Source organism: Tachyglossus aculeatus (assembly GCF_015852505.1).
Source record: "Tachyglossus aculeatus isolate mTacAcu1 chromosome 12 unlocalized genomic scaffold, mTacAcu1.pri SUPER_6_unloc_2, whole genome shotgun sequence".
Lineage (NCBI taxonomy): Eukaryota > Metazoa > Chordata > Mammalia > Monotremata > Tachyglossidae > Tachyglossus > Tachyglossus aculeatus.
The window spans coordinates 13,344,004-13,356,336 of NW_024044829.1; the positions used below are offsets into that span (position 1 = coordinate 13,344,004).

Genomic DNA, 12,333 nt, shown 5'->3' on the forward strand with positions numbered 1-12,333 from the left:
ATAATAATGATGATGGTATATGTTAAGTGCTTAGCATGTGCCAAGCACTGTTCTAAACGCTGGGGTAGATACAAAGTAATCAGGTTGTCCCACGTGGGGTTCACAGTCTTAATACCCCTTTTACAGATAAGGTAACTGAGGCACAGGGAAGTGAAATGACTTGCCCAAGGTTACGCAGCAGACAGTGGCAGAGCTGGGATCAGAACCCACATCCCCTGTCTCCCAAGCCTGTGTTCTTTCTGCTAAGCCATGCTCTAGCCCAACCATAGCCCTACAACCTTAACCCAAATGACCAAACCTTTTCTTTACCCTACAGCTAGACCTTAAATCCTAAAATAACCTATCGCTGATCTTTAATCTTCTCTCCTAAACCAAACATAAAAGGGAAGCAGCACGGCCTAGCGGAAAGAGCCTGTGCCTCAGAGTCGGAGGGCCTGGGTTCAAATCCCAGCTCCGTCACTTGCCTTCTGGGCAAAACTTGGGCAAGTCACTTCACTTCTCTGTGCCTCAATTTCCTCATCTGTAAAATGGGGGTAAGACACCTGTTCTCCCTTCCCCTAAGACTGTTAGCCCCATATGGGACAGGGGCTGGGCTGGACCTGACAGCCCTGCATCTCCCCAAGCATTTAGTATGGTGCTTGGCTCAAAGTCAGCACTTAAATACTACAATTATTATTACTAATCCTGAGCTCGATCACAGCCACAACTCTAACTCCAAATAAGGCCTAATAAGCATTCTGATCTGAATCCCAATGAGGTTCTACGATAGTCATTCATTCAGTCGTATTTATTGAGTGCTTACTGCGTGCAGAGCACTGTACTAAGTGCTTGTCGAGGCAGCTGATAGGATGTGGGTTGTTTTTTTTTTTGTGCCTGGGACCTCGATGTTGACCGGACTCCCACTGTCGGGCTTGGAGGGCCCCATCACTCTTCTCCCAACTTGCTACCACCCGGAAGAGGACAAGAACCAGCCGGCCAGGTTGGGCACTGTCCGGTAAGTGCTGGTCTCTCGTAGGGCCCGACATGCCTTGCAGAAGTGGGTGTTCCAGAAAAATTTGCCGACGACCTGGAACTGCTCCCGCCAACGGAAGTAAGCCCGGTAGCGCACCTCATCTCGGTCCATTGCCCGCAGGTGGCGGGCCAGCTCACTGGCATTGGGGAAATCATTGATGTGGATGAAGGCATCGGGTGGCAGGAAATGCTCATAGTTGTGCCGGGGGGGCCCCGCAGACCACTGGCACTGCCCCGGCACTTAGAGCGTTGTACCACAGCTTCTCAGTGATGTAGTCCTCATGCAGGGAGTTCTCGAATGCCAGGTAGAACTTGTACTGGGACAGGATGGGCAGATATTGAGCGCAGGGCAGGGCCAGGTGCCGGGCCCCATATACGTCCACGTGCAGGTGTTTCTGCAGCTCCTGGTAGTAGTGAACCCGCACGGAATTCGGGTTCCAGTTGCTCACAGTCCACGCCACCAACTTGGTCTTGGGGGGTACTGCCACATTACCCGGCTTCCCCAGTGGCTCCAGCCAGCGGTAGGGTGTGAAGATGTCTGAGTCTTGCCGGTAGGACATGGTCAGGTTGAAGCGATAATTCATGAGGCCCAGGTTGGGGCTGTTACTGGGTGACTCCAGGTTGAACCAGACCCAGCCCTGACCCACTGGCCGGGCCCCCGCGGGCATGGCCCCGGTGCCATAGCTGATATCACGGTGGTGCAGGATGACAGCGTCGGCCCGCGGATACCAGGCCCTGTTGGCCGTGATGTGGCAGTCGGGGACTCCGAGGAGCTCGGAGCAGTTGCTCAGGGCGACAGGCGTGTGGAAGGGCCACGTCCAGAGCAAGATGGTGAGTGGGGGTGACCCGGGAGGGGAGGGGGGTGGGGGTGGCAAAGGGGGACAGAACCTCGACAGACTGAGATCCCTGAAGTTCCAGAAGTAGAAGAGGCAGAAGCTGATAAAGGCCTGGAGGATGAAGAAGAGGAGGAACGAACTGCTTGAGGTCTTCCTCACCAGTGTCTGAGGCTCCATGAGTAGCTGGGGATAGAGGGAAGAGATGGGGAGCAGGGAGGGGAGATTACTGTTGAAGCTTGGACACGGGACAAAGTGGGGGAGTTGCAGACCCCAACCAAGGAGGTGCCCAGTCCTCCTAGAACTTCCAGAGGGGTTGGGCCCACCCCTTCCTCCTCTTGCACCCCAAAGCCACCGATATAGTTGGAGACTCCGTCTGGGGAGAAAGCAGTGAGAGCAGAGTGCAGAGTCCAATCTCACACCTTTGGCAACCAGCTGGGCCATCCAGCCCAAGACTCTGTCTCTGAGAGTGGCGCCAGGATGCTGGAACTGTGTGACCGTGAGCTATCTCTCTGACCGTCTCTCACTCAGAATTCATCTTTGTCTGCCTGCCTTTCCTCTCTCTCTGCCTTTCTCATTACAACAGAAGAAAGGTCATTCCTGGGCCATACTCAGTTTAAAAATGGACCTTTCCCCTGACCACCTTTTCGTGGACCTATTGTCCATGAAACTATTTCAGTCTTTCTCCAGCTTCACCCCTAAATTCCACTCCATGAACCCGTCATGGCCCTTTCATCCTAGAGTCAATCTAAAACCCTCTTGAACTAAGTGACACTTTTGACTGCACGGTATTTTGAGGGAATTGAGTTCCATGCGCTGACCCTCGCTCGTACCCGATAGAGTACTTGGGAGAGTTAATATAATAACTTGGGTAGACAAGGCTTCAAGCCTTCTGTTTTCAAGCTTCAGTGGGTGCCTCCTTATCCTGATAATGTGTGTTTGCCCTGTCCACACCCTGCAATTTACAGACTTCAATCCTCTCCCCTTTTAGCTTGCATCTTTCTGTGCCCTCCCTGCTCTACGCTCTTCAGTTCGCAAACTTCAATCCTGTTCCCAATTATCCAACATATTTCCAGGTGGAAGAGTCCCAAATCTTTCGGTGTATGTTCATTTGGAAATCACTCTGTCCCCTCCTCACTGATCATCGATCATCCTGACGATCCTTTTCTGGACCTTCACCACTATTCTTTCTCCTGTCTCATAGGCATGTTTGGGGTTCTGGATGGTAGGGCTGGACTTCCCCCTCCAGGAAAATTTCTGGCATGTGCCAGGGTGCCTGACTCTGTGCTCTCCCCAGAACTGCCCAGAAGCCAGCCACTTCACCCGTTTCCCATGATCCTGGTCATGATATGTCTCCCTCTCTGGGGGGAAGTTGAGGCCCAGGGAAGCCATCTGGACACCAAGGTGTCTTGGAGGCAAGCTGGACTTCAAATCTCAGTTCTTGGTCTTCAAAGCCACCTTATTCCCTCCTCTCCACCCCCTCTACCCCAGCATTCCCTGATCATCTCACCTTGCTCCCTCCTAACCTCAAATCCCTTCCCCCACAAGCTGCCACCTCCTCCTCTCTCTACTTCTTTCCCTTCCTCCCCAGGCTAGAGAGCCTAGACAGAAACCTTTATCAGCTTGCCTTGTGGGTAATAGCAGTAAAGAGGGGTCGGGGCTGGACTAGTTTGGCTCCTAGGTGAAACCGGATCTTGGATACAGCATCATTTTTGTGTCTCCCATTCTCCTCTCCCCGATCTCCACTGCCTTGACATGATGCCATGGTGGTGACAGAAGGAGAGTAGGGGTGACTTAATAATAATAATAACACTTACTAAGTGCTTACTATGTGCAAAGCACTGTTCTAAGCGCTGGGGAGGTTGCAAGGTGATCAGGTTGTCCCACGGGGGACTCACAGTCTTAATCCCCATTTTGCAGATGAGGTAACTGAGGCGCAGAGAAGTTAAGTGACTTGCCCAAAGTCACACAGCCGACAATTGGCGGAGACAGGATTTGAACGCATGACCTCTGACTCCAAAGCCCATGCTCTTTGCACTGAACCATGCTCAATCATATTTATTGAGTGCTTACTGTGTGTAGAGCACTGTACTAAGCACTTGGAAAGTACAATTCAGCAATAGAGACAATCTCTGCCCACACAGGACTTACAGTATAGATGGGGGGAGACAGACATCAAAACAAGTAAACGGGCATCAATATAAATAAATAGAATTGTAGATATATACACATATACATAAGTGCTGTGGGGTCGGGGTTGGGGGGTGAAGAGCAAAGGGGGCGAGTTGAGGTGAGGTGGAAGGGAGGGGGAACTGAGGAAAAGGGGGCTTAGTCTTGGAAGGCCTCTTGGAGGAGGTGTGCCTTCTTTAGGGCTTTGAAACGAGGAAGAGTGATTAGTGGATTTGAGGATGGAAAGTGTTCCATGCCAGAGGTAGGACGTGGGCCAGGGCTTGATGGCGAGACAGGTGAGATTGAGGCCCAGTGAGAAGGTTAGCAACAGAGGAGCAGAGTGTACAGGCTGGGATGTAGAAGGAGAGAAGGGAGGTGAGGTAGGAGGGGGCAAGGTGATGGAGAGATTTGAAGGCAATAGTGAGGAGTTTTTGTTTGATACGGAGGTTGATAGGCAACCACTGGAGATTTTGGAGGAGCGGGGTGACATGCCCTGAACGTCTCTGTAGAAAGATAATCCGGGCAGTAGAGTGAAGTGTGGACTGAAGTGGGGAGAGGCAGGAGGTTGGGAGATCAGAAAGGAGGCTGATGCAGTAATCCAGTTGGAATAGGCTGAGTGATTGTACTAATGTATTAGTGGTTTGAGATGGAGAGGAAAGGGCGGATCTTGGCGATATTGTGAAGGTGAGACCGGCAGGATTTGGTGATGGATTGGATATGTGGGGTGAATAAGAGAGCGGAGTCAAGGATGACACCAAGGTTGCGGGCTTGTGAGACAGGAAGGATGGTTGTGCTGTCCACAGTGATGGGAAAGTCAGGGAGAGGACAGGGTTTGGGAGGGAAGATTAGGAGCTCTGTATTGGACATGTTGAGTTTAAGGTGGCATGTGGCAGACCAAACATCTGGCCCATCGATTACTGGGCCTAAGTAGTAAGCCAGGCCTTCCGTGCTCACAGGAAGACCTACAAGGAACTGAGAGGAGAGCTGTGGACAGGCAAGAGTTACTTGTTATCGGCCCTACGGCCTTGCATAGACGGGTGTTGCTTGTTACTGGTTTTGAAGGTTACAGAATTGCTGTGTTAGTTATAAACACAGGAACATGGAAACATAGAGAATGTGACTGAAAGATATAAAAGTCTTGCTGCTTAACTCAATAAACAGTCTCCTTGTCCACCTTGAGACTCGCCTGGCCTGCGTTCTTCCATTGCGAGTGCCCATCTCCCCACTGCGCTGGACGCGTGGAGGCAGACAGCAACAAATGGCGCCCGCACAGGGACAGGGACATGAAGCCTGGACCCTCAGACTCAGCACCGCAACCCTCACGAAGCAACTCATCACTGCGCAGTGACTCACTAAGGAACCGAAGAGGTGAGGGCATTTAAGTTTACTTTCATTTTCAAACACCAGGCTTACAGCAGGGAAGAAAATGGGACAAATTCAATTCCGTTCTCGGGATCATTATATCCAATTACTTAAGGATGTTGTAAAGGAGCGTGGGTTGATTATCACCACTGCCCAGATTGAACAATTTTTGGAATGCGTGGAAAAATGCTGCCCTTGGTTTCCAAAGGAAGGAAAGTGGAATCCTTTCACTGAGCCAGCTCCTTCTGCACCACCACCTCCACCACCCCCTCCATGGGTCCCGAAACCAGCACAAACACCTCTGCAGTGAGCGATGGGGGCTGCTATGGAAGGGGGAGAGGAGATACCTATTGAATTATTGTTGGGTTTCCCTGTGATGGAGCAACCTGACCCTGCTAATCCTGGTCAGTTAATATGTACCCACGAACTCTTGAATTTCAAACTATTAAAAGAAGTGAAACAGGGTGCTGCGACATATGGGCCCACAGCTCCTTATGTGCTAGCACTCATAGAAAGTATTGCTTCCTCAATTCTTTGCCCGTATGATTGGCAAACCTTAGCCAAGACTGTCCTGGATGGCGGAGACTATTTGCTTTAGAAGGCAGAATTTTTTTATTTGTGTGCGGAGCAGGCGCGTCACAATGATCGCGCCCGACCTCCAGTTCAAATCACTTTCGAGATGCTTACAGGGAGCTACAGACTCGTGAAAGCTTGTCCCAGCCCCTACCCAAAGGGGTACTGATTACATGGAAAACTGTTTTTACGGCGCTGCGGGCGCTGCATCCCGCTGAACGGGTGTTACAGGAGGCGCCGGCGATGCGCGACTTGGAGGCAGGGACTGATCAGGAGGACCCCCTGTCCTTTGAAGTTTTGCCTCCAACAGAAGGATTGGAGCCGGTGTACGCTGCTGTTCCGGATCCCGAGGACTTGTATCGGTACCAGGATCATAATGACTCTGGCGATCCTTCTGACTCTGGGACTGCAGACCCGAAGGAGGGATCTGATTTATACCCGCCTTTGGCCCCTCTTACAACGACGGCTGCTGCCGCACCCACAGCAAAGGACCTTTTGCAGACCCAATGCCTGCAGGCGGTATCCCGTTCGTCGATCGTTCCCCCTCCCCGCCTTGCTCCCCCTTTGTCTGCTGCGCCGCCGTATGTATATGCTGTGCCTGCTACGGCGCAGCCTGCCTATACCGGGGCCCTTTCGGGCTGCCGGCAGGAGGCATTGCGCCCAGGGGACGTACAGCTACTGCAAGCGATGCCGGTGGTGTATCTTCCCGGGCGGCCGGCTCAGTATGACTCTCTCCCTTATGAGTTGATTAAGGAGTTGCGGAAAAGTGTTCGCGATTATGGGTTACAGTCGTCCTATACAATGAATCTAATAGTGGCCGCTATCAACCCCGAAATTGGCTGCTTTACAAGTGATAGCCGCGGAACAATTAGCGGCGGGGCATATTGAACCCTCCGATAACCCTTGGAATTCCCCTGTCTTTGTGATAAAAAAGCGCTCGGGGGCCTGGAGGATGTTGACTGATCTCAGAGAAATCAATAAGACGATGCAGCCGATGGGAGCGCTGCAACCTGGGCTCCCGAACCAGGCTATGATCCCTAGGAATTGGCCGATATTAGTAGTAGATATTCAGGATTGTTTTTTCTCTATTCCGCTCCACCCGGACGATCGTATTCGATTTGCGTTTTCAGTCCCTGTGGCTAACAGGACTCAACCTACTACGCGATATCATTGGACGGTCCTCCCCCAGGGAATGAAAAATAGCCCCACAATGTGCCAGACTTACGTTGCGCTTCTGATAGCGCCGCTCCGCGTCAAGCATCCTGAGGCATATATTATTCACTATATGGATGACATATTATGCGCTTGTGCCACCGCAGCCCAACTACACGCCTTACGGCCTGCTCTTCTGGCAGCTCTAGAATCTGGAGGGCTGCGGGTTGCACCCGAGAAAGTCCAGACAAAGCCCCCGATCACCTATCTGGGACATATTTTGACAGATCGGACAGTGTCCCCTGTGACCCCTACCTTGGATGTTTCAAAATTAAAAACCCTTAATGATTTCCAAAAATTACTGGGGGAATTAAACTGGGTGCGCCCTTATCTTGGAATCCCCACCGATCAATTATCTCACCTTTTTGCTACCTTGCGAGGAGCCCCGGAGCTCTCTTCCCCCCGCTCCCTTTCACCACAAGCCGCCCGGGAGTTAGAGCAGGTAGTCAAAAAATTGGCTCAGGCTACGGTGGACCGTGTCACCCCAGGGATACCCTTATCCGCCGTTGTCGTTCCCACCTCTGTCATGCCTACAGGGGTTATATGTCAAGAGCAACAATTGGTTGAGTGGATGCATTTGCCCACTGAGCCCCACCGCTCTGTTTCCCCATATCCGACTTTGGTAGCCCAGTTATTGGGTCGTTTAATTCGGCGCATTACCGTCCTTTCTGGGACCGGACTCTCTGCATTATACCAACCATATACTTCAGATCAACTTGCCACACTTCTTGGCAACGATCCCGATTGGCAGATCCTTTTGGCAATGCATACTGGGGCTTGGGTTACTGGTCTCCCAGATATTCCACGATTAAAGGTTTTCTCACCTTTTGCATGGGTATTCCCCTGCATCATTGTTCCGGACCCAATACCGGGGGCTACCACAGTTTTCACAGATGGAACGAAAGGCCGAGCCGCCTATTATTGTCCTCCGGACACTTCCCGCGTTATCCCCATTCTGTCCCATTCCGCTCAACTTGTAGCTGTGATGTCAGTCCTTCACGATTTCCCTCATTCACTTAATATTATCTCCGATAGCCGGTATGCATGCTTTGTTACTCTTCACATTGAGACTGCTGCGCTCCGGTTTTCCGAGGCAGCCATTTTTTCCTTTGTTCCAGGAACTTCAAGCAACGATTCGTGCTCGTTCCCATCTTTTTTATATTTCTCATATTAGGGTGCATTCGTCCCTCCCCGGACCATTGGTTGAAGGTAATGCCTGTGCGGACCTACTTACTAGGGAACTTGCTGGCGCACCAAAGGCGATTATTTTTGTTGCACCACTGTTGGCTCTGGCTCTTCTCCCTTTAGACGCTACAGCCGCAGCCTCGCAAGCCCACCGGCGCTTCCACCAAGGGGCGGGAATGTTACGCCGTCAATTTGGCATTTCTCGGGAAAGCGCGCGGGCTATTGTGAAAGCTTGTACCTCCTGTGTTACTACATTACCTGCGGCCTCTGAAGCCACGAATCCCCGTGGTCTTGCGCCAAGAAAGCTGTGGCAAATGGACGTCACGCATTACCTTCCCTTTGGCAGCTTGGCTTTTATTCATGTTACTGTTGATACCTGTACATTATTTACTTTTGCGTCGGCTCACACTGGTGAATCAGCCAAACATGTTATGGATCATTTGTTTCTTGCTTTTGCCTTTATGGGAATTCCACAGGTATTGAAATCCGACAATGGCCCCGCATACACTTCTAAGGCGTTCCGGTCTTTCTGTAATACTTTTGCTATCCGCCTTGTTATGGGTATTCCATACAATCCCACGGGTCAAGCCATTGTCGAAAATCGTCATCGTTGGCTCAAAGCCTTTTTGGAAAAACAAAAAGGGGGAGATGAACTGACCTCTCCCCATAGACAATTACAATCCGCTAAATATACCCTTAATTTTTTAACTATGGATGACAAAGGTCTCACCCCTGCTGAAAAATGGGGTGGTAGGGAAACTAAGGAACACCCAGAAAGAGTAAAATGGAAGGACCCCCTCACGCGACAGTGGCGAGGGCCAGATCCCTTATTAACGTGGGGACGAGGTTATGCTTGTGTCTTTCCAGAAACTGAGGACCGCCCGATCTGGATACCTACAAAGAACATACACCGCGTCCTTTCTACAGTGTGTTCTCTCTCATCCTGCGTACTTCAGGAGCTGACCGAGAACCAGGAGACAGACTCTGCGATTTTTCCTCCGGAGGATCAGCGTCCCAGTTCCCCAAAATGATGTTCGCTTTCCTGATCCTCGCTTTTTCCACCGTTGTGATTACTGAGGACTATTGGACTTTTGTTCCGTACCCTCCGTGGGTGCGGCCCGTTTCGTGGCAGGACACGGTGGGAGATATTCTCACTAATGTTTCTGATCTTGTAGGGGGGATGCGATTCCATGGGAAGGACCAGGGGAAGAGGCACTTGTCAATGTCTCCCTCCTTGCTACTCGCACTCCTATATGTTTCTCTGCAGCTCAGACCCCAAGTCCGTGTCTGTCTCTGCTCCCCCTCACTACATGGGCTCAAGGAAGAGAATTGCATGAACCCCAGCCCCATTCGGTGCACTGTGGGATTACCCCTTTGACTACTGTATCCCGTTGTTTGGGAACCTCACCTTCGGTACCTGAACTTCCTTCTTATGTGTTTGCCAGCTCGTCTTGGCCACCATCAGAGTCTGTTTTGCCTATCTGGCAAACGTGCTGACAACCCTTCCCCACGGTTATTCATTTGTCCTCTCACGTATTCCCAGCCACTCTACTGAATTGGGGCGGACATGACAACCTTACTTATTTATCCCCTTTGCATGGTTATTTTGGGTTTCTGCCCACGGATGCTTTCCAGGCTTTAGGTTCCTCTCGTGCCGGAACTTCCTCCCCCTTGTACCCTAGTCTTCGGCGGGCTTTTGTTGCTTTGGGTCCAATCACGCTTGCTTTTGCTTGATTACAGGGCCCTTTTGATTCTATCCCCATCCATATGGAAGAACGGCAAATAAGAGCATGTATATTGCCACCGCAAGCCTTCCTTGTTGGCTACCCGTCCCTTATCCCCTTCCCTTCCCTCTGGAATACTACATGTGATAATTGTAGACTTATCCAATGCATATCCGCCCATGATGCCACTGCTACTATTCTTATAGTAGAACAACCTCGTCATGCTATACTACCCACCTCATTATCCCACCCTTGGACTGAGTCCCCTGCGGATTCTGCCCTGCAGATGCTAGCTGATCATTTTCATATTCCAAAACGGCGACATCGTCGGTTTGTTGGATTGTTAATCACTGAGTTTATCGCTTTGGCATCCCTTATTACTGCTACCACCTTATCCTCTATTACCCTGCATACTGAAATAACACAGGCCTCCTTTGTTAATTCCCTTGCAAGAAATGTTTCTTATGCTCTGCAAACACAGTTACGATTAGATAAAGACTTTACCGCTTGCCTCTCTCTTCTACAGCATTCTCTTATAGAATTAGGAAATGAGGTTGATGCTCTGCGCACTCAACTTTCTTTTCAACATTGTGATTATCGTTACCCTCATATCTGTGTGACCCCATATTATTATAATGCCACATTTCCCGGGTTTTCGTGGTCCACGATCCGAAATCGGCTCCAAGGAGCCTGGCATTCTTCGAATGTCTCCCTTGATTTGTCACACCTTGCCTTACTCAACTCCATGCTTTGCAATTGTTTCAAAAACAAAAATGGGGACTTGTGGCAGACCAAACATCTGGACCATCGATTACTGGACCTAAATAGTAAGCCAGGCCTTCCGTGCTCACAGGAAGACCTAAAAGGAACTGAGAGGAGAGCTGTGGACAGGCAAGAGTTACTTGTTATCGGCCCTACAGCCTTGCATAGACGGGTGTTGCTTGTTACTGGTTTTGAAGTTTACAGAATTGCTGTGTTAGTTATAAACACAGGAACCTGGAAACATACAGAATGTGACTGAAAGATATAAAAGTCTTGCTGCTTAACTCAATAAACAGTCTCCTTGTCCACCTTGAGACTCGCCTGGCCTGCGTTCTTCCATTGCGAGTGCCCGTCTCCCCACTGCGCTGGACGCGTGGAGGCAGACGGCAACAGTGGCGGATGTCCTCAAGGCAGCAGGAGATGCGAGCCTGGACGGAGGGAGAGAGAACAGGGGAGGAGATATAGATTTGGGTGTCATCCGCATAGAGATGATAGTTGAAACCGTGGGAGCGAATGAATTCTCCAAGGGAGTGAGTGTAGATGGAGAATAGAAGGGGACCAAGAACTGAACCCTGAGGGAACCCTACATTTAGGGGATGGGAGAGGGAGGAGGAGCCCGCGAAGGCTACCACCCATTGGGCAGCTTGAGTGCACTTGGCGGGGTCAGCTCCCACCCCTGCCAAACCCTCATCACATCCAACCCATTCTGGAGTGGGGAGAAGGCCAAGACCACCCAGATCCCCAGATGCTGAGACCCCAGTACCTTGAAACAGCTGTTCATCCGGGCATCTAATGTGATGGTCTCAGGCAAGGCAAAAGCTAATTTCTTTTGGGGTTCAGATTTGGGGGTTCCAGACTGGACTTCCTCTGTTCCCCAAGAGCTCAGTGACAAGCTCTCTCCACCTCCTCTAACTGGCACCCCAGAGTTGCTGATTGGGAAACGGCATGGCAATGACATCAGTAGTCCCTCCCCAAGTAGCACCTGGAAAGGAGGAAGGGGAAAGGGGAAAAAGAGGTGATTGGTGACTGGGTTACATAACCCAAGCCAAGAACAATAGATCTTTGAGTGGAATTGGAGTGGGGTGGGGGGGTGGGGAGAGGGAGAGAGAAAAGCTGGTAGGAGGTGAGATGAACCATTCATTAGAAAATGATCTGGATAATTCAGACCTCTTCCCATTCCACTTTGGAGGACACAGTTATCCAGAAATTACTGGGGAAAGTGTGTTTGTGCCGGAAATATCCAGATGTTGGGAAGTTGGATGCAGTTTGGGGATGCAAATTATCTGAATAATTTGCTAGGGCAAGCTGATCCTGTAAACTTGAGTGCATTGCCACTAACAGGCCAGAACAGGCCCTCCCCATTTCCTATCAATTAGTGGTATGTATTGTGAGCTTACCATGTGCAGAGCACTGTACTAGGAGCCTGGGAGAATACAGTACAAGAGAGCTGGTAGACACAGTTCCTGCCCTTAAGGAGTTGGCAGTCTAGCAGAGGGGCTTGC

General features: G+C 50.7%; 1 pseudogene; it reads right to left on the reverse strand.

Annotated features, from left to right (window-relative positions):
- Positions 1 to 943: 943 nt before the first annotated feature.
- LOC119921382 lies at positions 944 to 9,807 on the reverse strand (annotated as a pseudogene).
- Positions 9,808 to 12,333: the final 2,526 nt, after the last annotated feature.